Source organism: Anas acuta, chromosome 10 (assembly GCF_963932015.1).
Source record: "Anas acuta chromosome 10, bAnaAcu1.1, whole genome shotgun sequence".
NCBI lineage: Eukaryota > Metazoa > Chordata > Aves > Anseriformes > Anatidae > Anas > Anas acuta.
The window spans coordinates 643,055-670,393 of NC_088988.1; the positions used below are offsets into that span (position 1 = coordinate 643,055).

The window sequence follows — 27,339 nt, forward strand, 5'->3', positions numbered from 1 at the left end:
AAAATAGGGAAGATCATAGCAGGTCTAACAGATAGACCTAAAACCAAAGCACGTAGATTCGATGTAATTTATTAGAGTTTCAAGAGAAGGCAATAACTGTACAGAACCACAGAGTGATCCACAAGGTGATTTATCAAGAGCTCAAAAACCTGAGAATATGGTCCTGATCACAAGGGAAGGCTACGCCTACTTTGCATAATTCTGAGCCAGGCAGGTGTATTTGCATTTTTAAGAGTGTGTGCGTAGGACAAGGATATAATATGTATGAGAGGTGCAATACCAAATAGCCTTAACTAAAACCAGCATACAATTTACTTCAGATTCTCAGGGCGGCTTTGGGAACTGAGAGAATAACTTAACACATGTAAGAAAAAGCCAGATCTGTTTTCTACATAGGTCACTAATTCTGATGTTTTTGCATCAGTTTGGGTCACCTGGGTCATAAAATATCACCTTTCCATTTTGCAGAGTTTCTTCTAAGCCATTTTTCTAAGAGCTTCTTTAATCTGTTCTTAACTAGAAACAGTGGGGCTATCTCAGTTGGTTTCCTTTTAAATTTTCATGCCCATTTACAGACACTTACAAAAAAGAGGTATGATTTTCAGTAGGAAAGGAAAAGCTGAATTAGGTTAAAGCATGTTTTAATTTAATTTAATATAGTTTTTGCTAATACTAAAAGTATACATATATTATATCTGACATTGTTTAAGATTTCATTACTTGCTTAATTAGCAACGCCAATGAGAGTGAGCTATTCTTGATAATGGCGAACATGTTTCTTTTGAAACATGAAGAAGAGGTATCTTTCTATCCCAGAAGAAAAACAACACAAGATGTTCGCTGCAGCTCCCTTTATCTGTGAAGCTGCAGTGAATTTGCTGCTTGACTGCAACACTGAAACTATCTGTCAAGTCTACAGCAGAAAGGGAGTTTGAAAGGCAAACGCGATCTGTGATCAATATCCTAACAAATCCAAAGGAAGCCCCAGCTCCCGAAGGGTTAATCCAGAGAAGAAAAGGCATCCGAATGTTTAGTGAGCTAATGTGTTTATTGACGGGCAGGCCTTTAAGTCCTCAACAGGGAAAAGCATAGACAAGTGAAGTGGAAGTTAGAGTCAGCCGTGCTGGTTTGGGTGGATCGTCGCCGTTAGGTTTTGCGGCTGCTTTGCAGTTGGGATTGCTCGGGGCGCCCTCACGCAGGGTGCTGGGGCTGGGTCTCACCAGCACATTGTTCTGGGACCGGCACCCAGGCTTGCCAGCCCTGGGCACGCCATGGGCACCAGTCCCGGTGTAAGGGCCTGGGATTCCTTCAGCACGCATCGGGCACCTTTTAGCATCTTCTGTCTGAAGACAGCGTAACTGCCGACCTCAATTCTGCACTCAAAACCCAAATGCTCTGCTGGGACATTCCATCACTGGCTCGCTGCTGAGAGCTCATCCCGGGCTGGTGCCTGGACAGCACAAGGGTTTGTGTTCGCGCTGCGGTGCCGGCATCGCTGCCCACCCACCCGTGTGGCTGCTCCTGCCCAGCGCCGCGCAGAGCAACTGCATCAGACCACCTTAACGCCCCCGCGGCCACCGCCAGTGGGCTGTGCGGTCAATGCCAGGGTCAGGGGTCGGTGTCCCGCCTGCTAATAGAGTGTAAGCTAACATTGTCCTCAAATTGCTGGAGTAAAAAGACAATGCCCACCTCCTGCTGATGGCCTTACCCTGGGGGAGGGGGGTATTGGCTTTATTGGAAAACTGCCAGTCTCAGAGGTGATGGAAGTGGCTGATAGCAGCTAAAGACTGTTTGATTGTTGCAGGAGAACTGGTCGGAAACCATCTGAAAGGCAGTTCATTGACTGACCCCACGAGCTGCTTATTGACGGCCGGGTTTTCCTCACTTGATGAATCTCTCCAGCTCCGCGTGCAGCTCAGCCTCGCTCCGTGAGAAGGCAGCTAGCCAGCCTGGGAGCCTGGGCTGGCTTTCCCAGTACCAAAAATTCCCAGTGACCAGCTCACGAGCTGCCGCAATGGCAATCACCACCTAACCATGGGACAGCCAGACCCTAAGGAGCAGCGCAAGCACCCCATGGTCAGACCAAGTGCAAGGGAACTGTGCAATACACATGGCACCTTCTGCAGTGGCACCATTTGAAATTGCTTCAAAAACAAACAAACAAACAAAAAAAAAACACAAGAGAAATTACAAAAACAGGAGGTGAAAGACTCTGCCAGAATTTAGGATACCAGGATTTTGATAAATGTAGGGTTTTTGATCTATAGGATGCACCTAACTCAAGACAGGACTGAAAGGAGGACTCAGCAGATCTCTCTTGATCACAAACACGATGCCAGTGCCATAGCTGCTACCATACAGATACAATGACGGTACATTCATTATGGTTTTTAAGACCTACCATACTGAGAAAGTATTGTAACTGAGCTAGATATATCAGTTAAGAGATTATACAAGGAAAATTAAATTAATGGTCCATCCAGCCAATATCCTATCATCAGCAGTAACCAGTAACAGCCCTGTAAGCAAGAGCATGAAATAAGCGGACAGACTACGATGCGTCCCCAGAAGCCACCATCAACCTGTGATTAAAGGACTTTCTGAACTACAAGTCAGGTTCCACTTTTTAGTAGTCCTCAGTGGATTTTTCTTCCATAAAGCTGTTCTTTCTGTTCTTGAACCCATGTACTGTCAGCATCTGCAGCCCTGCTACAGAAGAGATGTGCAGAGTAATTTTGCCTCGTGTGAAGAAACGGCTTCATTTCTTGATCTGCTTGTTTTTAACTTTCTGACTGCTACTTTCATGTGATGCCCTCTCAGCCTTGTACTGGAACAGACAGTGGACAAGCATTCCCTATTCACTTTGTCATTGAATTATGATCTCCTGGCTGTCACCATATCTCCTGACAGTTGTCTTTTCTGACTGATGGGACCTAGCCTGCTTTGTACTCTTCTGCAGTACTGCAGATGTGCCGTACTTTGATCACCTCTGTTGCACTTTTTGTAACATTTTCCCATTCTCTTATAAATAACTTTACTTACCAGAACTGTAAAGCTTATTTAAGAAACAGGCACATAAGAGAAGTATACGTTGGCATCATGATATTTATGCTTTTTTCTCTACTTCTTACGATCCCTAACAATTGCTTGATCATTTGATTACTACTGAGCACTGAAATAATGTTTTCAGCGAATTCTTTGTTGTAGCCACAAGATTTGTCATCTGAGTGGTGACAGCTCCACCCTATATATTGCCTTCTTCTGTCTTGTCCTTTTTCAATAGACAATTCCAGATTCCATGGCTGCTATGGAACAGCATCTTGGATACCTTTTGCGTTTTAATTTTACTGCAGGAATACTGTGTTGTATTACACTGTCAGAAGCTCTTATGGTTCTGCTCTTGTATGCAGAGATTATCAAGAGACACCAGTGTCCCAAGTGCCTATTCAGGAAACAAATAAATACACTGGAAAATTGTTCCCCATAGGCCTGGCAATCTGGTTTAGAATAGACATGAGGAGGCATGTGAGGAGGAGCACCACAGTGGCCTCAGGGACAAGAATGGGCAAAATATGTACTTGTACCTCTACTGATGAAAGGTGTAAATCAGAAATACCCGCGTTTGAGAACTATTTTCTCAAACATCTGAATGTTTTGGTAACTTTGTGTCAGTGCCAGTTCCTAAAGACGTTGGAGATCTTACTGCCTATCAGCTGCAGACAGAGCAGAAGTCAGATCTTTTAAGATTTTCAGGAAAAACTGAGCTATCAATGACTCCCGATTTGTTCCTACTGGTAGCACACATGCACCTGATGCCGAGCACAGGAGAGGGCTCACAGCACGCTCAGGTGCTGCATGACAGGGTTTGGGAGAGCCACTGGCAGGTCTGTTGGATGGAGCTGAGTCCAGGCGGTTTCAGTCCTGTGCTGCCTACCACAGCTCCGAGCCCAGAGAAGTATTTCCCTTCTGCAGCTTCCCGCACTGAGAACAGGGCAGAGGCACAGCCTGGGCAGAAGATGGACGTGCTGAGGACTAGCAGTGAGTTTGGTTTTGAAAGTCATGAGCTCAGGATCCAGATTCTTCACACTGCTCAGCAGCCGAAGCGACTGATGGACTGACTGGCATACCAAACGGAGCACCCTGGGCGCCCGCTGCTCAGACGTCTCCTTGCCTCGATTTGCATATTGAGGGGTCGCCGTCGAGGCCTGGCTGTCAGAGATGGTGACAGTTGTGGGGGTTTTTTAGCTTTATCAAGGGGGATTATTTTTAACCCAAATTATTTTGCATTGTAAATGTTTAAATCCACATCAAATCCAGATTAATGCATAAAATAGTCCAAGAGGGTATTTACAGAAAAAAATAACAATAAGTCAAATTATTATGGCTAGCTCCCCTCCAAAGTGTTTTAAAAATGGGAAAGTCTGAGATTTTGGCTAAAATATCACTTCAAGGAGAAGAGTCGTATAAACCTCTCTCCAAGAGACGGCCGAAGTTTACATGCAAACTGGAACCCTCAGTATGATTTCACAACATGCCTGGAATTAATAATGCAGATAAATCCTAAATAAATCGGGATTAGTGTTAACTACGTCTTGAGGTTTAATACGCCATACGAAAATGAAAGAGGGCTGGCGGGGGTGGAGGGAGGGAAGGAGCTTTGACTTAAACCTCACCCGAGAGGGAGCAGCGTGTGTGCGGGCGGCGGCGCCCGCCGGGGCCCAGCTGAGCGGGGCAATCAAAGCACTCCTAATCACCGCGCTCGGGGACGCCTTCAAAGGGCCGGGTCTGGCCACGGCCGCGTAAGGTCACAAGTGAAACGCGGCTGCACGAGAGGGGGAGGGGTGTCTCGGATTTTTGGACAGCCCGGCTATTTGGTTCTGTCTTCGGGAGGTCAGCTGGGTTGCGGTATTTTACCATCTTATCAGCAAAAAGATTAAATTTCTCCTCGCGGTTAAAGAGCTCAGCCCCACTCCAAGGAAAATGTAACTAAGACCGCCAACGCGCCCTGGGTAGGAGCTGTGGCAGGGCGCAGAGCCTCGCTGCTCAGCCTCGTCCTGGCAGCCTCCTGCCGCTGCCCCACGCGCTGCTCCCCAGCTGCCACCAGCCTCCCCCAGTGCACCCAGCGGGGTGGCTGCTGCTGCTGTCCCCTGTGCTGCTGGGGACACTGAGCCAGGACTGTCCCCTGCTCTGCACGCCGATGAAGCCTGGGCCGATGCGGCGCTCTCGCTCTCCAGCACGAGGCAGAGCTCTGGTTTGCCACATGTCAGAGCCAGCGAGGAGCTGCGAGATGCTCCTGGTCTGCACCTGGGCACCTGGAAATTTGCCAGTTCCTCTCTGTCTGTGCTCTCTTGGAATCAACAGAATCATAAAGGTTGGAAGAGACCTTCAAGATTACTTGGTCCAACCGTCACCCTACCGTCAATGTCACCCCGCTGAGCCATGTCCCCAAGCACCAGGTCCAACCTTTCCTTGAACACCCCCAGGGACGGTGACGCCACCGCCTCTTCTCGCAGTCCCTGCAAGGAGAGCATTTGCTCTGCACTTCTCAGGTGTGAGACTGAGCTGAAAGTCTCAGAAATCTGTGGACTTTCAAGAAATCTCCTCTCCCATCTGTTTCCTGTTCCTTTCCTCAACACTTCCTCAGCTCTCACACCAGCTCTAAGCTCCAAAGAGACAGAGGGCCAACTCCCATCTGCCTTCAGCCACAGCTAATTACTTACACCTGTGCAAAAAGGCTATTAAACGCATCAAGTAATCACAGGTTCCATGCTGCTGCTGCTGCTGTTTGTGTTTGCTGTACACAGACGTATGTGGCGAGTGCATAAAACAAGACAGTCCCTACGGGGCTGGGATTGGAGCTGCACACGAGGACCCAGGGTAACCATTTAAAAAGAAACTTGGAAATGTGAACTCTGAGTCTATTTTTTTTTTTGCCTCCTGAGCAATCTTTTGCACATGATAATGTATGGCTGAGTTTACAGTGTTGCTTCCTTCCCGCTGTTGGCATCAGTTGTGTCAAAGGTGTGAGACTGATGTGCTGATTTCTGAACAGGTATAAATTTACCAGGCTCCAAGTAAAGATCTGTTCATTTTGAAATGAAAATTTTGATGGCACGGCAAAGATCTAGGCCAGGAAACAAACAGACATGCCAGCAAAAGCCTATACCTAACAATGCTGACAAATGTGGAAAATATTCCAACTCTAGCCTTACAGCAGTCAATACGCTATACTTCAGTGATGACTCGTTCTTTTAGGTTTTATGTGAAATATTTACATATGGTTAAACATTGGCCAGTAAGCAGCGTTGGTTTCCAATAATTTTTAAATATTTAAAAGCTGGAAATCATCTCTTCTTGCAATGATTGTGCTGTGTCCAGGCCAGCCTTATGTGAGCTGGCACAGCCTCTGCAGAGCACCGCCGACCTCTTCCAGACCAGCTTTCTGGCTGCACAAAACTGATTCTGGAGGTTTTCCAGGATTCTCCAAGTAAATGTTCAGAATCCATGGGATATTAATACAGAATATAATCTATTGTATTTATATAACGATGTTTAGAAGTTTAGGCTTTGCCTTCAGCCATTTTCAGTACCAGAAAAATAAATAATAATAAAAAAAGAATAAAAAAGGCGAGAGTGGGAGGTCACTGTGACATGAACACAGAGCTCAATGTGACATGGCAATGTGATATTAAACCCTCATCCGAGTGGGCAAAACTGAAGTGGATTAAAGTTTTGCCTAGTGGGCAAAACTAAAGCTGCCAACATTCAAACAGCCAAGCCTGGTTATATTTCTTAGAAACAAAGCAAAACCAAAGAACTAAACAAAACAAAAAAGCCTCACACATTAGTATTTGCATGTCTTTGAATGCAATGCATTTCCCAACACCTGCGTGGAATAGGGATTGGAAAAAATCACGTAACCTGAAAACTTTCTGTGAAAACTTGTTAACATCTCAGAACAACTTACTTGGAACCCCAAAAGCTGAAAATTTTCATTCACAATGAAGTTTATACATCTCTGCTCAAAGAGGATATGAAAGCAGTTATTAAAAACGGGACTCAAACTATAACAAATTAAAAAAGGAAACATCTGTGACAATTAGTGTAAGCCAGAAGCTAATACATGTGAATGACTTGTAAGAAAAGCCAAATGTATCATGCCCTATCAACAAAACACTCACAAACCACAGGGATTTTTGAAGTTCACCTGTAAAAATGCCAATAATTGTGGAAAACCAGGTTATATTCAACAAAGCATATCTGGTGCACATACATACATACAACATATCAGCTGTAAACCAACTAGTTGATGTAAATATATAATGAAGGTCACGTAATAGTAAAGGTGTAGACTGAGTAGCATCTGTTAAATCTGAAGATTTTTAAATTGGCAAGGCCGAACACTTGTACTTAATAATTTTAATGGAATCATTTGGAAACTCTTCAAAGACTTCCGGGTAATCCTTAATATGTCTTAAAAATGGAAAAGTCCCAAGGAGATTTGGGAGGAAGTTAGGTTGTGTGTCTTCAAAAAGTACACAGGGTTGACCTATGTTTTAAAAGGTCAACGCTTGACATGTGTCAGCAAAGAGATGAAGGATGGAAATATGCTTAATACTAATGAGCATTATTGCACTGGAAGTACTTTTTTTTCCACTGCCTCAGCAATGTTTGTTGTGAAGACTCTTACGTAAACATTGTAAAATAGTGTCAAACCCTGATTTCCCAAACAACGTCTTTCAGAAAATCTTCCAGATCTCCTGTCAGAAACACTCTACATGCAATCCATAGTCCATGTGGCAACAAACGACACGTGAGTGAGCAAGCAGAGGACGGACAAAAAGGGCCCAGGAAAGCAAGACAAAGAGCAGTAGTTTACTTGGATAATAGAGCCATCAGATCGAAAAAGCCATGTTCATTACCACAGGGCTCAGCAGACTAGAAAATGATACTGCTCTTAAAAATATTTTGATCTGTAAGTAATAATAATTCACTTTCAAACAGAGTAACAAGATCACACTGACCACGGGATGGTTGAGGAGGCAAACCAGAGGAGAGCACTGCTCGGGAGAGATCAAAGGGGGAGACGAACAATAAGCTCATGCAAAAGGAAGGTTTGATGGAAGCTGGCCTGAAAGACGGTCAGGGAACCAAGGGTACGTATCAAATGACTTGCTTAAAAGTGAATCAAAATTTGCTGACAGTCAACCAGCACTTGCTGTTTGCTAGTATGGGCTAATTTCATGGGAAGTTAACCAATTTGAGGAGAGGACCAGCAGGAAGGAAACCCATGTAACATTGTATTATGCTAGCTAAATCTCAAAATAAAACTTTTGGCAGTGACTCAACATGTAAATTAACTACGTGAAACAAGTCTCCGTATTGTATATCAATTCCTGATAAAGTATCTAAGGACATATATATTCTGGGAACTACTGGTGATGAGGGCTGCAGGTCACACTGACATGACCAGCAGTCTGTAAAGCACTCAGTCAGTCTGCCTGGAGGATCTGATACTGGAAAATGCTTCTTACAGCATATCAAAATAGTTTTTTTCCTCTTTTTTTTTAGGTTTAAATAATAATGAGGAACTAATTGTAGTTAAGGGAAGCTAGGAAACAAGGATCACAATCCAGTTAGATTTTTAAACAGTATAAAAATTAACCCTAATAAGTGAATAGCAATTATAGTCAATTTCAGCAAAGCAAATAAGGAATGAGAGAAACATTGGCCAGAACTGAGTATAATGAGGCAATAAAAGAAAAGTTTTCAAAGCAAAATGACAATGGACCTATTTCAGCAACCTGATTAATTTTGATTTTCATGGGTTTTACGTATATACTTAATATCTTTCCTGAATGGATATGGATTTTTAATGCAAGTATATGTGCTTCAATGAATTGGGGCGTCTGTCTTCCACTAGATAATTATGAAATTAAACAGCAAAATGAACAGAGAAGGAAGAAGAATCTGATTTGACCAAGGCATGAAAACAGACAGACTATGGAAACAAAAAAATTTTAAAATTAAAATTTTACACAGAACATGTACAGATTAAATGTTTTAATTTACATAAAGAAAAAAGATAAATAAGTATTTCTGAAAGCTCTTAATACAAAATTCACTAATAGATCAGTTAGGCATTAAAATTACATCTGATTTTTGTTTGACTTTTCATAAGGAGTTTCTTTTCTTTGACAGAAAAGAAATATGAATATTAAAAGGAACCGTGGTCATGCTTTTATGAGAAAATTGCTTTCTTATTTGAAATTTTGACTTCTCTGAAGCAACGTCTGTATCATTTAAAAAAAAAAAAGAAAGAAAGAAACACCAAAAAACAAAACCAATATGCTCTGCTACCTCTTTCAGAATGCAGACCACACTTTTCCATTACAGGCTGGACTCCCCCCAGCCCTGTGATGCAAGACCTTGCCAAGTGTAGCCATAAAACAATCAAGCCAATAACCCCCCGTCCCAAATCCCAGGATATAAAACCAAATTGGTCATGTGAAACTTGTGTATTTCCTTTCATTTGGGAATAAGAACCTTTCCTCCCAGTCCTGAGGACAACTCTTTTCTGCAATTACTTAGCAGAGTGGAGTGAACCTGTACACCTGCCTACTCCAAAGGACCTGAATCAGAATACAACAGTGCTCCAACTCCTGCAATGGGATGAGACTCAACAGCTCATGGGCAGCAGGACATACGCATGTCTACAGACTTTCACTCAGTGCTCTCTCTTAATTTGTGAATTTGGCTATTATGAGTGTTTGTAAGAATTTCTTCTTTTGTTGCACATCATGTCAAAACTCAAAAAGTTTTCTAAAAGATTCTAACTTTGTAGATGAATGTAGATGAATGTTAAGGTGCTTTTTGGAGAAAGGGAAAGAATATGGTTTTGCACGCTTGTCTTTGCAAATCTTAGGATGATATTTTTACACCTGGACAGATAAAACTAGTGACGACTCAATCTCTTTACTTGTTGAGCTGTCTTCCTGATGTCTCTCATAGCTGATGAACATTCTTTTATGACTGTCTATGAACCTTCCTAAGCGTCAAATATTTTGTGAAAATTCACTTAAAAAAAAAATAAATTAAATTTTATGAAAAAACTGTGTATCCCTAGAATTTCTGTAAGAGTATCTAATTAGTTCTTTTGTATAAATAGTATTTATACCAATAGATCATCTAGGAGAGACAGGCCTATTCCTTGGGAGCTCTTAATAATGTCTCTAAGACTCTTGGTAAAGTATCCTTGTGTCTACAGAACATCCAGAAAACATTCTCGGATAGGAAATGGTCTTAGTTTTCCACCAAAATGTTGGAAATAAGATGTCTCATTGGAAGAAAGGTATTGCTTTTAGAAAAGTTGAAATTAATTACATTTCAATAAAATTTCAGATTTCTGCATGTCTATATTGAATTTGATCTTCCTTAGTTGTTCCCTGAGGATCTTATAGCTCAGCTCTGCTCTGTCTATATACAGTTCCTATAAAACAACCTTGCTTATACCAATCAATTTTTGGTGTAACAAACAGCAGAAAACTGAGTGAGCTCATTTTCAATATCTGGTATCATTAAAACTTCTTGCATGCAGAAAAAAAAAAAAAAAGGGCAAAAAAAAAAGCTATATTTGAGGCTGCTGCTTAATTTGGCTGAACAGATATTGCTTAATGTTTAAAATGTATCAGAGGAACTGATAGAAGCTGTAAGTCAAAGAAGGCGTCTGTTCTGAAGATATAATTCATAGACTAACCTAAAAATTATGTTCTTTACTTCCAGAAGCAGTTCAAGTAGTTCCTCTGAACACTTACACTTCCAGATTTGTTGTATTTTTTTTTGCCACGTAGAAGTTACATTTCTTTGGTGTCCACACAACAAATAGTTAGAAAAGATAATCCTTTCATAGAATACAGAAGATGCATTATATCCTATGATGATTATTATTATTAATTTCTTGGCAGACTTTTTCAGTTTTGCCATCTCTTATTTTCCTATTTGCTAGTCAGAACATGCATCAGTGTTTCTGAGTGAAAAAAAAAAAAGTGTACCGTGTACATGTATGTATCAGTACATCAGAGAATGATAATCATGTTATAAAGATCAGTACAATCTTCTGGCTCATCTTTCTTTTTACATCTAGTGCATCTGAAAGATCACTGAAAGAAGCAATTTCTTGCAAAGCACACTGTTAAAGTCAGTGTAATAGAGTCTTCCCCGCACCTCCTCCTATGGGTTTTTCAGCTCTTAACCAACTAATGATTTCTCTTTTCTCTTTCCTTTTTCTCCTCTGGAAAGAACTAGTTTTCTTACTTACATTCTCCCCCTCAGAATCTGTAATAGAGCAATAGATTTTTATGTCAGAAGAGATAACAGAAGATTTAAGTACAGTTGCTCACGGTGCAAGGGTCCCTGAATGAGGGCTATCAAACTCGATCTGGAGCTGGAAGCAGTACAGTTACTTATCCATGCTGGGTCTAAACCCTGGGGACTGTGGCTCCCATGTCACCAGGAGCTCCCCTGTGCTACCATACCTGTGCACAGCGTTATCCTGCACCAAGATGCATCACATGATGGAGACAAGTCTCTTGAGAGCTAGCTCAACCACTCTGCATGCACAAATGCAGTTCTTTCATTTGTTCCTGCGAGACCATTATGTTTCACGATGATAACATTCAATCGTCAATTAAAAACACTGTGACATAGATTCCTTCATCTACCTAAATAATTTGTACTAACAGTCTATTGGTTTCATTGGATAAAATACCTAGATGAAATTTCATCAATGTATCACTGTAAAGCAGATTTTCCAAACCACCAGTCCTTATTCTAGCTCCTCTCTAAACTCTGTGCAGCTTCCTTTCTGAGGCAGTCACTAAAACTGAACTCACCAACGAGAGTCAGAATTGTGACGGCAGTCTCACCAGTGCTATAATGCCCTCTGTTATGCCCATTTGTACACAGCCCAGAACCTTGTTAACTCTTACAATCGCATCACTCGTATTCAGTCATCCATAGCGTGCCTAGGTCTTTTCCAGGGTTGCTTCTTTCTAAGATATTCTAGTGTTAGCTGCTAAATAACAACGACTGTCTGAAAACTCAGGTCCCTTTGTAGCAATTCAACCTGGACAACCAAAATGAGTAATTTCGGTTACTGATAAAAAGGGTGGTTTCTAACCAAAGCAATGTAAGATGTTATACCAAAGGGCAGAATTCAGAAACCACAGTAATACGTAGCAAAGTGGATGGAAATACAGAGAATTGGGAAAATAAATAAATATTAAATAAATTAATACGTGAATAATAACTGACTCCAGAGGCAGTGTTTATAGGAAAGGAGGGAAGTATTGAGAAACATGGAAAGCTAATGTTTTCCTATGGCATTTATAATGCAATATTTGATTTGGAACTATCTTCTGTGTTTATTCATTATGAGGATGTCATCTTCGTCTTCATCATCTCCTTACCTCCGTAAGTTTTACTGTAGTCACTTTTATTTGGTCTTAAACAAGAGATTAGTATTTTCAGAATACATATCTCATTTTCCCCTGAGCTTACACATCAGCAAGCACTATGAAAACTGCATCCTGACTTGTATGCTGTTGTCAGAAAAGTAGTATGTAGTAACAATTAATAATAATAATAATGAAGAATACTACTACTACTTCTGCTGCTACTACTACTACTACAATAAAGGCCCTCAGTTGAGGTCCCATTATCATTGCAAAACTCAATTCACAGAAACTGAATGATAAAGCACACCACAATGCTATAAACAAACCAAAAGGCACACTATTCTTGCTACAATTTGACAATGAAAAAAAAAAAGTATCAATCTGAGAAAAACTTCACTGATAATTCAGTAAGAATCTATTATTATCCCGTAGATGCTTCCTCTATCACTTCTACCCTAATAATCATATGTATAGATGTATACATATATGGATACACACATTTCATAGGGAGTACACCCAGAAAGCCAGGGTAATGCCTGACGTTAACATTTTTCTAGGGTGGTTAAATGAATGTGGATGTACTTGGCACCAGCAGATTAACCTGTACAATTTTAATAAAAGAGACAACACTGAATAATAAAGTAAAGCATAAAGAATTATACCCCCCCCCCCCTTCCTGACCCCCGCCTCACATTATTTGGCTGGATTCTCCATATGGCTAGAAGGAAAAGCCATCTCCCATTTGCCCACGAAACCACATATTTAATCCATGTGCTTATGTCAAACTTAATTACAGCACATTTGGCATAAAATAACAATCCACATCCTTGGAGAGGGGAATTTAAGTAGTTAATATGTGTGATTCAATGAAACTGCTTTGCTGAATGTTTATGAGAAACCCAAGACGAGTGAAATGTGGTGATATTTTAACCGTTTAAATACCAGCTGTCCCCTTCTGTGCGGGAGCTCCCCTTGCCCCCAGCAGCACCTGCCCAGCCACGGCACGCTCTGACAGGAGCAGCACGCTGACAGAAGCTGTCTTTTGTACAAAGGCCAGCCCAACCCACACCCAACAAACTCACGTCCTCCTAGCAATAAGGTTCCTAGATCACAAAGGAGAGCCTGGGATACCCGCTTCCACCCTGCTTTGATGCCCCCATTTTAAATGGCACGAAACTTAGCCACGAGGAGCTAGGGATTTCTCTACAACAGGGACGCAGTGGAGATGCTGTGCTAAGTGCTCATTTGCTCTGTCCTAGAGGCCGATGGCTCAGCCTGAGACCTCCACCACAAAGCTGTCACCCCAGAGCAGTCCCATCCCCTGCAGCATCTCCAAGTACCAGAAGTGAAAACGCAGCCCTAGCTTCAGCTACCAAACTAATTTGGGTTGAACTGTAACTGCTGCAGCTCCTACAAGCACTACACAAAACCCGTGCTCTAGATTTTAAGATCCTCTGTGACCTTGCAATCTGACTTCCCATAACACAAAACAGAATTTCGCAGATACTCCTGCACTGAGCTTCAAAGCCATGTTAAAGCTAAGTTGTTTTACTCACAGAGGAACAAAGACTGATTTAAAGGCTCCAAATAAAGTTTTAGTTTTCCCTTTTTCTTTTTCCCCCCTTCAGTGTACAGTGAGTGGTTCCCCTTCAGAGCAGATGCTGGCCCACTGTTATTTCCTATCACTGTGCGTGAATACGAAGATGGCATTCCTGGGGAAGAGCTCTGGCTCCTCTTACCTGTGTGTCCTGTTGCTGTGCCACTCCTCATGGGGGTCTGTCAAACTGCCCTCTAATCACCCATTTACAAATGTTGCTCTGAGAGATAATAGGAGTCTTTTTACTCTTTTGTCTCATTCTCTGCCTTAAAATTGGACTCGATGATCTTGAGGTCTCTTCCAACCTAGAAATTCTGTGATTCTGTGAAAAATATCTGGGTCCTTCTTTTCATGCCCGTTGGTAGAAACCACCAACCTGCCAAATGAAAATCTGCTCTCTGCAGTCCCCAGGCTCGCTATAGAGGCACACCTAAAACCTGACAAATGGGCCTGGATTTCAGCTACCCAGGGAAGCTGAAAATACTCGGGAAAGGGATCAGAAAGACAGAGCTGCTGGTGGGAGATGGCTGGCAGTGCTTGCTGAGGGCAGCCTCACAGGAGCGACGAGGCCTTGTGTGAGGGTGTGGGGCGGGCTGGGGTGTGCGAGGCACAAGGCCCAGCAGCAGCAGGAGGCCCAGCAGCGCCCGGCAGCGTGAAGCAGGAGCAGGAACCGACGGGACACAGCCTGGGACAGAGACGGGGGCAGCCGGACCGGGCCCGTCCCGTGCTCCCAAGCTGGCTGTCGGCAGGCAGAGGAACTGGCCTGCGGAGCCAGCCCGGAGCCTGCGCCACCTCCCAGCGCAGATCTGGCTGCCCGGCGGCCCACGGCACGCTGCGCGGTCTGCCCTAGCAGCAGCCCCGCTGGGCAGCAGCACCTGGGCAGGTTGGCCACGGGGTCACTGCTAACCAAGGTCTGGAGCCCTTGGACTGTGCAAATCCCCTCAGCTATCTCCAGCACCCACAGGACCTGGTGCATGCTGGCTCTGGCTGACTCCCTGGCTCATCACCTTGGGGACAGGGAGATGTAGCCAGTAGAGACTCAGCGCGTGCTTCAGAAGGGGATCAGCATTCCCAGTACTGACGTGGAACGCTGACAGGTTGGAGGAGTTTAGTTGGAAAGCCAGAAAAATGGTGGCTGTGTGATAATGACATAAAAAGATGGAGCCAGACTCCTCAGGTGGGTACACAGTGAAAGGAAGAGCAGCAACAGACAGAAGTTTGAACAAGGAAAATTCTGAGTAGACACCAAAAATATGTTTCATGAAAGTAGTCGAAAAGTGGAACAGGTGTCCAGAGAGGTTGCGGAGATTTTTAATGCCTGACTGGAGAAGGCCCTCAGCAACTTGATTTCTGTTGGCCTTGCTTTCAGCAGGGTTTTGGACAAGGTGACCTCCAGAGGTCCCTTCTAACCTAAATTACACTACGATAACCAGGAAGGCTAGAAATGTGGAGGTCACTGCAGTCAACACCTGAGATCACAGAATGTGGAGTAAAGTTTCTGTATAAGAAATGGTTTCTGTAGATAGCACAGGGGAAGAATAAAAAGTGTTCAGCAATGACCTTGATAGAAGGAGCAGGAACAAAGAGGAAATAGCTGAATGTGGCAAGAAGGTTATGAGCCCTGGTAATGGCCTGCTCCTGCTCTCATACAATGGGAATGGAAAATCTCCTATTAACTTCAGTGACACTAGACCAAGCTCTAAAAGAGCAGACGCTAAAGTGGATGACAGTGTCAGAAAATAGAGGAGGAAAGAAGGAAAAAATTAAGTTTCACTTTCATCATGCTGAGTATGAGTTAACTGCTGAGATTCTATTATTCAGTATTAAAAAAATGAAAATAAATACTTTGCAACAAATACTGAGGAGTAACTGCTGCTGAAGTTAATTGGGTCTGTATCTTTAAAATGATGGCATGACTCTCTTGTTGCCAGAGATTAATTCCTGATGATTTATCAGAGTTAGTGCGAGTCCTTCACCCTGCCCTGGATATAAGAAAGGTGACAATAACCTAAGAACTGTCAGATCGGGTGTGAAAACCTAAGGAATGCACACGATGGCACAACTTAACCTGAGGAACACATGTTGGATTTTACCTCACCATCATTAGACTTCTTACCGTGCTAGTAAAAGGGTTGGGGAATAGTTTGAGCACTATCTAACAATGTATATGTATATGTATATGTATATGTATATGTATATGTATATGTATATGTATATGTATATGTATATGTATATGTATATGTATATCATAGTGGTAGCAGGATTATGGAGACTAGTTCTAGAGCCTTTGATTTGTAAATAGATACTATACAGTTGTTTATTTCTGCGTCTCACGATAACAGCACATGTAGTTGTGTAGTTTCTGAAACACACGTTTTAGCTGGTGTGGCTGAAACACTCACTGCCTAGACTAAAACATAAATTATATTTTTCAGTATAGGGAAGGTTAAAATTGGAAAATACCAAGATTCATCAAAACCCCTTTGGAGCAAAGCTGTTTCGTAGCCTGGGGTTATTGCTAGCTGCTACCACTTGTTCTGTTTGTTGTGGTGTTTTCAGTTATTTACGCCTGGTGGTCTTTTCTTTTAGATCTACGGGACATGCTCCCCCATGCCAACACAAAGCTGAACAGCAAATATCTGTGTGTCAAGGTATAATAGTAACTGAACACTTCAAAACCAATAACAGCTATGCCACCAAAACCAGTAATAGCCATAATCCTACAGCACTGTCCTATGCACTAGTATCAGCAACGCTTTAGAGAGACCAGCCTAAACTAACACCTACGTTTGGTCCAAGTCACACAGAAAGACTGAGGCTGGCCTGGGAACTAAAGCCTGGGCTCCTGGCTCCCAGGGCAGCATTATACCACCCAGAAGATACTCCTGACACTTACCCATAATTACCCACCGTTTCAAACCTTTATTGGTTGCAAATAGAAAAGTAACTGTCCTGGCATCTCCCAGCCCTTTTTCAATTATGTTCTGGCATCTGCCAAGTTTGATGCCCTCTTCCCCTCTGTGCTGGAGTTTAATTCCTCTTCCCACGTCTGCTGGAAACCCTGTCTGCTCTGCTGGATCCAAGATTCCAGGCAGAGTTTTCCCATGCCATCGTCCCTCAGAATAGCTGTGCTCTTCATATTTTTAGCAAGACTCTAATGGGCCAATATGTTTGATTTTCCACTGTTTCCACTCTAGCTCAAGTCTCGCGCCTAGGCAGTTTCCCTGCATTTCTGCGGGTATGTTTGGCCAGTAGTGGTAGGGAAGGGGGACGCAGGGTGGAGTCTTGAAGATGGTAGCTCTAAAAGCAAGAGCTGCTTTGCATATTTGGAGGTCTATAAAGCTGATTCTCTGAGAGAGAAAAAGAGAGAGAAAGGGGTTTCTGTAAGAAGCTGAGACAATGAGAACAAGGCAGGCACTATGCCAAGCACGGGATGGCTGCCAAAACACATATCATTAGCTTGGACCAGCTATAAGCAAGGAAATGAGAAACATATGTTGGAGAGCAAGGTTAGGAGCGAGGGACTATGGGTCAGTGACAGTCGTCCGAAAACTTTTCCCTTGTTCTTCAGCTGTGGCCTGATGGTGTCAAATGTCATTCTGACAGCCTTCATTTCTCATGACGGTCGGGCTTATTTTGGCTTGGTTGTTTTTTGTTGTGTTTTTTTTTCCCCTCCCCTAATGGGAGTTATTGAGAGGAAGAAGAGAACAGACAAGAAAGCCTTTGCCATTTTTTTTCCACAGTTATGGGAAAATAACCTTGTTTGCTGCGATGTTCTCTGAAATCCTCACCCCTTTATAAAATAACGGTGTCTCAGGACTGGAATTCTGTCTGGCCCTTGTGAAAAGAAAAGGGTGGGTAGTGTATTCCTAAGTAGTTCTTGCTGTTCTTTCTTAAATATAATTAGATGCACCTCATTACCTCAAACTAAAGGCCTTTTGTACTTCTCCAGGGCTGTATTTCCTGAAAGCCACGGCATGCCACAGCTTGTAGCGTCCAGTCTTATTTTATCACATTAACAGTGTATTTTTAACATTTTTACCCTTTATCCAAGCTTTTTGCAAATGATTTCATTTTCCTCCAAAGACTACACCCAGATGATGTGTTACTCACTGACATTTAATGAAGTGTTGGAAGTTCCTGCTCCCTTTCCCAGCACCATTACGCCTCTCCTTCCTTTGAAGGAACTTTCATTAGATAACACTAGTTGGACTTGATGATCTTTGTAAGTCCTGTCCAACTGAACTATTCTATACAGTCTATACTAAAAGCCCATTGCTACTTCCCTCCCAAGGCTGAAATATTCCCAGGGAGAACAGTTTAATAGGAATCTTAGACAATATCCCAAGAGACTTTTGTTTGACTACTGTTCTGAACCAGACTACATTTTAATTTAATAGGTCCATCCAGACCATCAGAGCAGTGCTGCGGGATGAGCACTTGTAAAATCTCAACTGGCATCAAGTCCAAAATATATAGAAGAGGTTCACTCTGCTCATGAGCTTGGAGATTTGTGCAGAGTGGAAAGAAAGGTGCTGAAGCAAGAAGGAAGACCAAATATAAAAAGCCAAGCACCATTCTCCACAGAAGACCCTTACACCAATGGAAGATGAAACACAAATGGGTGGAAACAGTCTTCAACCTTCCCTGCAGCATGGCAAACAGCAGGGAGCAACACGTACTGTGTGCAAGGTGTGTTCCCCTTGTCAATCTGTGCGTGTACACAACAGACTGGCTGAGCAGCCAGTGTAGTATCGACAGAGGGCATCTGGCTTCAACACAACCAGTTTTCTTTTACGTTTGGACTCCTTTTCCTGGAAATTGTATGTTCTTCTGCTTCTGCAAGCATTACAAAGCAGAAAACCCAACAATGTGAGAAAACTTTTGATAGCTGAACGTATTATGGGACCCACATGGCACAGAGTCTAGAGCTACTTAGACTGCAGAGATGTTTTTTGCAGTCACTGTTTTGTTTCTTTTTAAGGCCAAAGACTACCTACCATCTTTTTCTTTATTTAAAGAAAGGTTGTTTTGTACAAATTTGCCACAATGGTTTCCATTTACAGCCAAATAATATAGACTAAACTTGAGATGTATTATATCTTGAGACGTATTATATTTACTTTATTCTATTTCATTTGTTTGTTTGCTTATACAGGTAGAAGTTTTTTCTTCACCATTTGCTTTTGCATCTATCTCATGCAACCAGCAACTGTTCTTTGCTTGCACACTATTCAGCTTGACTTGGAGTAAAAATTTTGTTCCAAATATGTCTGAAGGTTGAGTCCTTGTTGAGAATATGATTGCGTTAGTGTAACATTTGCTGTTTTCCCTCAAAGGACATAGTTTGCATGATGTAAGAATATCTAGAACAATGGTTTTATACTAACTTCTACAGCATTGGCTCTGGTTTGCCTGATAGTAAACAACCTGCTCATATCTCACCTTACACCTTGGTTATACTTGCCCTCTGTCTGAACCCCTATGTAACTCAGTCTCTTTAGAACAGAAATATTTTAACTGTAGTGTTTGGTCTCGAACAGGGATGTCTCACTAAGAACTGACATCTAATGCTCAGTAAGTCAATCCAGAGATCTCTTTCTGGTCTAAGTTTTAAGAAATCACAGTATGACAAGAATTTTAAACAATACCTTTCCCTTTACATGATATGACTATGCAAGTAGTTTAAAAATAAATACCTCCACGTGAACATGCACAGTAGGAAAAAAAAAAAAAAAAAAAAAAAAAAAGCACGCAACGACCTCAAAGAAAAGGCACTGGATGGACAAAACTTACCAGACTTAAATTGTGAGTTACTTCCAGTATGACTTCGGCAACATAAAACCTCAGGTCTAAAAGCTTCATCAGACTGGCTCAGTGATAAGCCATGCCAGGCTGCCCTCAGGACACCATTACCTAGGAAAGTTCTGATAAAAGAGCAATGTAATCATGCCTCAAGTTTTGCAAAAATGATTTTCATTTTAATGTTTCTTAATCACTTTCCACACCTAAAACTGAGAAACCTGCCTACCCTGCCTTCAACCTGCCTACTCTGCCTTCAGAGGGCTGGCAGGCAGACCACTGCGAGGCTCCTGCGGTAGGTCTGAGGAGCAAGCTTTGAACAAAAGAGATGCTAGATCAGATCTGAAAGAAAAAGGTCACACATGGAGTGAGAAGAGAAACCAAGGTCACATATGAACTGATGGGGAACCTAGATGAGGAGGAAGACAGACTCAGGCCAGGGAGGTTGATGGGGATGGCTGTTACTGGACTTTACTCATCACCTGTGCTACCTCCAGCCAGGGGAAGCGAAGGGCAGACCTTATTTCTTAGAACTTTAACTCACCAACCTCAGGTGAGTGACCGGCACTGCGTACAGACGCTGACATTCATTTTCTCTCTGGCAGAAGGCCAAAATGCTTGAAAATTGTATTCTTCTCTCCTTAGTTCTGGACCTTGGGCTGGACACAAACAGAAGCCCACTTTTCACAGTAGGAGGCACAAGTCCTTACAAATCCTGCTGCTTCCTCCCCCATAAATCTCTGGTCTGAAAAACATCTGCATTAAAATTTTTAAAGGGCTTTGATATTTTAACATACTCTCTGTAAATTTGATACTTTGACTTTTAAAATACCATTAGAAAGACTTGCTGGCATTTTTTTTTTAATTAAATGGGGGAAGACATGCTGACTGTCAGTTTTAGAAAACCGCCTGCTTGCCACACAGCCTTAGCTTGCAACGTGAGATGATCTAAGATGAAATGTAAGGTTTAAATCTGGGAGACATGGTACTTCAGCTCGGAGCACCTAACCAACTTCACTTACTCAACCTCCCATAATTTCCAATTATCATGGCCTAAGAGGCAATAATTGCTTACTTATAATTACACACAATGTTCCTGGCTTTCCTCTCTTCTCTTTTTGTTTGGGAGGGCGGGGGTATGGGACAGGGCAAGAATAAGCTATAAAGAAGAGAGTAGAATGGATATAGAGACCCAAAATCAATATATAGCATAAAAACTAAACTGATATTCTTAATATTATCGAGAAAATATGTATATTTGGATACAGTAGATACGTTCCGCCATCAGGTAGTTTGGTCTAAGAGTCTAGGTTCTTCACACGAAAAGATTAACAATACTCCTAACTTAACATTTTCAGGAACTCTTAAGAAAGAAGATGTTGACTTCTCAGTTAATAATAAGTTAACTTCCAAGCTGATGATATGCATTAGTTCAATGACATTGCTGAGTTCTGGAATATTATTCAATATGGAGCACACTTCAGCTTTCATATTTTATCCCTTTCAGGAATGCACCTTGTGGCAAGCACTGAGTATTTTCAAAAGCTTAATTTTCTTCTCAAAACTTGAAATCACATTAAGATGTTTAATTCAGATTTACAAAGCAGAAGGTCACATTGAGATAAGATAGCACAAAACCAACAATTTGGATTTACCAACAATTTTGAACAGGAAATTACAGGGTTCTATATAACCATTAGTTACATTTAAAGGCAATGACTTCAGCATAACTTCTTCCCAAACTCATAATCATTAAGATTTAATTCCGTTTTCTCTTCTGCTAAGGCTAGGTTAAGAAGGTCCAACCATTTCCATGCACCCCTTTATTTTTGGAGATGAAAGGGAAAACTTTGTTTGACTGTTTTTTAGAAAACCTCTGTCAACTCACTTGTGGTTTACCATATGTGGCTGCAGAAAGAGTTGTATCAGCACAATTGCAGAGATGGCAAACTGCAGCTTGGGAATGGGAATATGTAAGTATAGGCAAGGGGGCCGGAATACGTAACGCTGAACTTCAGCCTCAATGTCGGATGCTTGTTCTACAGAGAAAGCAATGAGCCTCACTCACATGCCTCATGTCTGTGGGTGTCCAGCCCTACATTTGATGGCATCCTTTGTGAGCAGGAGTTTTCTGACTTGTCACCCTACCTGCACACGGTACCACAGAAGCCCAGTTGGTGAGCTGGCTAGAGAAAATCAAAAAAGAAACCAAAGACGGAAGAGAGACATAAAATCCAAAGAATCCTTATTTTCCACAGGGTTAGGCAAAGAATCAGATAGATATATTCTCTGCAGGACAGGAACAAGTGGGCACAAATCCTGCTGTGTTGGCCTCTGCTTTATCCAAGTATTCCCTAACTGAGCAGAAATCACCCAGCAGTTGGCTGCAGTTTGTATGGTCAATATGTATGTAGAAGAAGCTTAGCAATGTGGTCCAAATATGCTTGACTTACTTGAAAAAAAAGAACTTCATGGACTGACCAACCATGTTTCTTTGTGAATTAAGTTTGGAGATCACTGTATTTAATCTGAATGTAATAAAATGTTTTAAAATAGTTACATTTTAGAACTCCATGTCTGTTCTGCTATTGACATTTTTTGCTCCCTGTTCCAGCTTAAAAACTGAGAACTCACTGACTATGTTTAAGACAGAGAAGACAACACAGTCATCAGACATGCTGCATTTTTGCTATGTATCTGCTAGATTATATCATAAGAACCTCAGGTCTTAAGAAACTTGCAAATTCTTTAAAAGTTTGAATGTATAACTAAATTATTTTAAGAACTCTACGAACTGAACTTGCTTCCCTTTGTGTTTACTAATGATCTAGAGAAACTATCACTCAGCACATTCCTTTCTCAATAGCATCTTAAAAGTAGTTTTAATTTGTTGCTATGATAGAGGTATTAATGAAACAAAAATCATAATTGATTGATACAAATATTAACGTTTTAGAAGTGAAGGGTTATAATATAATGGGCCTTGTCTGAGCAGGTTAAAGAAAACTTATTTGGGTAGCACCTGAGGAATTGTATGGATTAAATATCCTGAACAGAGGAGCTGGTTCCAGAGAAGAACAAATGTAGTCAACCTGTTTAAATTTCAGCCTACAAAGCTGGAAAATCCACCCGAAACATACCCTGGTTAGCTCTGTGAACACAGGCTTCACCCTGTCAAAAGCTGATGACTTTGGGCTAAGGGTTTTCAGGTGACAAATACAGTGCAGATGGCACTGGCCGCGTGCTAAAGCCAAACAAACAAACAAAAAACCAACAACCAACCAACCAAAACAACAACAAAACAACCCAACAGTAATTGAAAATAAGAAAAGAAGAGATATTGCCAAAAGGACTTAAGTCAGTATTATCTGAGCAATTTTACAAACAGAATTGCTTATGACTTGTACTGGACATCTATTCTGAAGATAAATAAGGCTCAGAATACTTTAAGTCTGTGTTACTATGATCTACTCTGTTGGGAAATTTAGCCACTAGAATCCCCCTGATTCTGTCACTCAGCAGAGAAGCAACTTTAAAGTCAGTAGTTGAGCCTTTCCAGGTAAAATGAAAGGTCTGAGGAAAATAAATTGACAGAATGGGACATGGACATATAATCACCTTCTTACGGGAGGTTAGCCATCAAGGACTGATTCTCACCGGTTCTCTGGGCTGATGCAACTGCTGCTAAAGCTCAGCTTTCTCAAACAGATGGAGCACTGAGTACCATGTCACAAATCCAAGTGATGGCACGCCAGCCCCTGAGAACAGGATCCCAGGGCAGGAGGGCTCTGGCATGTGAGCAGGAAGGTGTGCGTGACGCCTTTCCTGACTGTAACAGTAGGGTATTGGAATATCAAATGTAGAAATCTGATTATGGTTGCATTTAGGCCCAATTCAGGGTTTTAAAAACAAAGTAATTGGTAGATTTACAAACTGTTCACAATACAGTTATAAGCAGTAGGAGCTTAATTTTTTTATTCTATTCAATGGATTCATAGAAAGTTATATAGCATCAGGCCCCAAAGGAAAAATCACCTTGGTAGTTTAATTATTACTGTAGGAAAGCTATAGTGGACACTATTGTTTTGAAAAAATAATGACTGCTATCTGGGCAAATGGATAATTTTGAGATCTTGACAGCAGAGTTTCTTCAAGGAAAACTCTGTCCTGTTGTTTATACAATGGAGTTATTAAAAAGAGACGGGACAAGGAAGAACACATTGTCTCATTTTAAAGTCAGATTAGATATGAGGAAGAATTTCTTTGCTATGAGGGTGGAGAGGCACTGCCACAGGCTGCCCAGAGGAACTGTGGGTGCCCCATCCCCGGCAGTGCCCAAGGCCAGGCTGGATGGGGCTTTGGGCATGGGCTGGCGGGAGGGGTCCCTGCCCATGGCAGAGGGGTTGGAATTAAATGATCTTTAAGGTCCCTTCCAACCCAAACCATTCTCTATTTCAGTACCAGGCACCAAAAGTGAACAGAGTTGTTACAGGTACAATATTCAGAATAAAATGGGCTGGTTTCTGGTAAGCACATAAAACTCTGGAAGCACCGGGTCAGGTATTTGGGCAACAGTTGTGGCTGGTGACAGCAAGTGGCTGAGTAGGCTACAACTGAACTAGGCAATGACCTGAATTACTGCAATGTTTCAAACCAGCAGATGCAAATGTAAGCAGTCTAAAATGTGAATTAAATTTTTATTTTACTTTGTCACATTGGGCAAAGAGATGTTTCATTTATAGTACCCCCTCTGCCACTGCAACGATGCTTTTTGTATTTGCGATTCTGCAACACCAGGAAAGTACAGCAAGTGAGTACACAGAAAAGTAACTTTAAAAAAAAACTAATACCTCCCAGTTCCTTTTGTTGGGACAAAACAGATAAATGGACAAGCTGAACCCAAGTGAAACGTAGCTTTTCTGTACTACCACTGAAGAAACTGCCAGTAGCCCGTAGACCTCAATTTGCTGACATTTGATTCTTAATTAGGTTATAAAAAGAAATTAAATTAAGGTAATTTATTTTGCTTTTCCTTCAGGCTGTCCCACAAGTAACTACAAAGCTGTGTAGAAAGGTGCATAAAATAAATAAATAAATAAAATCAGCAAACTGCTTTACAGAAGCTCAGTTTCTTACCAGTTTTGAGCATGTAATTTGAGTCTTATTGGGCTCCCAACAGACCCTGGTGGCTGAAAGAAACCAGTAAGTTTACGCAGTGGTAAATGACAGGTGGTTTGGGAAGGAAAGGTCACCACTGTAACCTGCCTTTATAAGACTGTGTTCCTCCTTCACTAACATCATAATTCATTCTCCAGTTTAAGACACAAATGTCCACCATGGCTTTGAAAACAATAATGCCCTTCATAAGCAAAACAACTGTGTATCTGAAAAATCTTAATGCAGTATCTTTATGAAAAGAACATATTAATAAAAGGCATATACAGAAAGAGTATCTTTGTTGGTAGATAAGATTATTTGCATGAAACGCTGAAGCCAGTATGAATAATAAACACGATAAGTTTACTCTCAAATTTATGGTAAAGGCGTGGAACTTAAAAAAAATCATTATTAACACAGTAATTTTTTAATAAAGTAAAAACTTCACAAATAACTTCACAAATATTTTCAGCTAAATGCTTTGTTTCCATCCTGTTAGATAAAGTCTGAGAACTCAGACCATGTTGGTAACTCCAGAGAATGTATAGATACTTTTGAAAGTGGAAACTATTTTCATACTTATAAGTAATTCTGTGGGAGTGAATGTATTTGCAGCTTCCAGGCCAGGCAAGATGACCTTTCCAGAACTTGTAAAATCAAATCAAATAAAAATAGATTCAGACTTTCTTAAAAGGAAACTGCTTGAATAAGAAGCCTAAAAACTGAAACATTGGAAGAAAACAGAACATGCAGTAGCAAATTACTTAAAAATGAAAATTTAAACTTAGAATAATGATAGTATTTATGTCTCTGTACCTCTCTCTTTCACTCCCTGCCATTTCTAGATCATTCTTATCAGAGCTCTGTCAGCCCCTAAAGTGACATTTTCCCATCCAGATCATTCCCAGGATAGAGAAGAAGGAATTTTTTTTGCTTGGCTGATGCAAACAGCAGATCATCCTACAGAGAAACGTCAAGGACAGTTCGGAGTCCTAATCCCTGACCTGATGGCCCTTTCCTAACTAGCTATTGACATTGAACTTAAAAAGCTGCAAAGCTGAGATGAGATAATGAATGCTGTTTGCTTTCAGTGTGCAAGAGGAAGAGGGCGAGATAGAGGAGGAGGAAGGGCTCCTCATGTAAAGGTTCTGCTGTGGTGCCAGTGTAACTTTAACCTCCTAATACCTGAATCTTATTTAAGGACAATAACTGGAGAAATAAACTTTTTTTTTTTTTTTCCGCACCCAGAGCACAGGATGGTGTGAATGACAATAAAGGCTAAAAGAGTAACTTTCAGAGGCTCTAATTCGCCTGTCAGGAGAATGCAGCCCAGCCAGCCCAGGACAAGCTGAAGACCTGGCTACATGTGTGTAGAACTCCTTGTGCCAACCCCACACTTTGGTGGGTGTTTTTTTTTTTTTTTTTTTTTTTTTTTCTTGTTTGTTTTTGTTTGTTTGTTTGTTTTGTTTTGTTTTTGTTTGGCATTTTTTCTTGCTCTGCTTTTTGCTGATATCTGACTGTATAAAGATGCTCAGAGCCATGCTCCCACTAAGGGCACAGACCACACCACCCCAGCTGAACAAGCCCCAGCGCTGCGGTGCGCGAGCTTTCTGCAGGCTGAAACTCCTCTGCAGGCCTGGCTGCGGACACCATCCCGCTGCCTGTCATCACCAGCCTCCCCCTCGGGTGCAGAAGTGCTCCCAGCAGCTCAGGTCCTCAGCACCCGCTCACGTGCCAGCACAGAGCCAGGTGCAGCTGCTCAGCTCCCTCGTCAGAGTCAGCATTTCCTCACTTACTTGTATAAGGAGCAGGATTACCCGTCTGGCTGTCAACCAGGACTCCAAAGTCTCTTCTGTTTCAACACTTTCTAGGATCAAGTGCTGTGTCCTGTGGCTCTGAGTTATGCTCTTCACCCCTTTGTATTTGTAAGCAATTATTTGCTGGTTTGGGAAAATTTGGGAAAGTGCACTTACTGCATTTAAAATTTATAGAGTAGTTACTCCAGAATTCTTCACAGATGCTTCTGCTCTAACATCATCTGCTGCCAAAACACTCCATTACAGCCTAAAGTGGAAAACAAGTTCTGGTATCATGATCCCAGGAATATCCAAATTTGAAAGTCTGCCATCTACATTTTGAAAAGTTGAGTCAGAAAACCTGTAAATCATAATGGAAATCCCAAGACTTACTATTTTAAAATAGTGTTTGCTGCTTGTATTTTCAGAGAATCACAGAGCGGTTTGGGCTGGAAGGGACCTTAAAAATCAACTAATTCCAACTCCCTTGCCATGGGCAGGGTCACCTTCCACCAGACCAGGTCATTCAACA

General features: G+C 41.7%; 1 long non-coding RNA gene across 1 annotated transcript in view; it reads right to left on the reverse strand.

Annotated features, from left to right (window-relative positions):
* Window positions 1-19,838: 19,838 nt before the first annotated feature.
* LOC137862032 (uncharacterized) overlaps window positions 19,839-27,339 on the reverse strand; it is a 255,059-nt gene continuing 247,558 nt past the window's right edge. Inside the window, exon 4 of the long non-coding RNA XR_011100022.1 lies at window positions 19,839-19,979. This is a non-coding gene — a long non-coding RNA (uncharacterized lncRNA). The remainder of the gene's footprint in view (window positions 19,980-27,339) is intronic.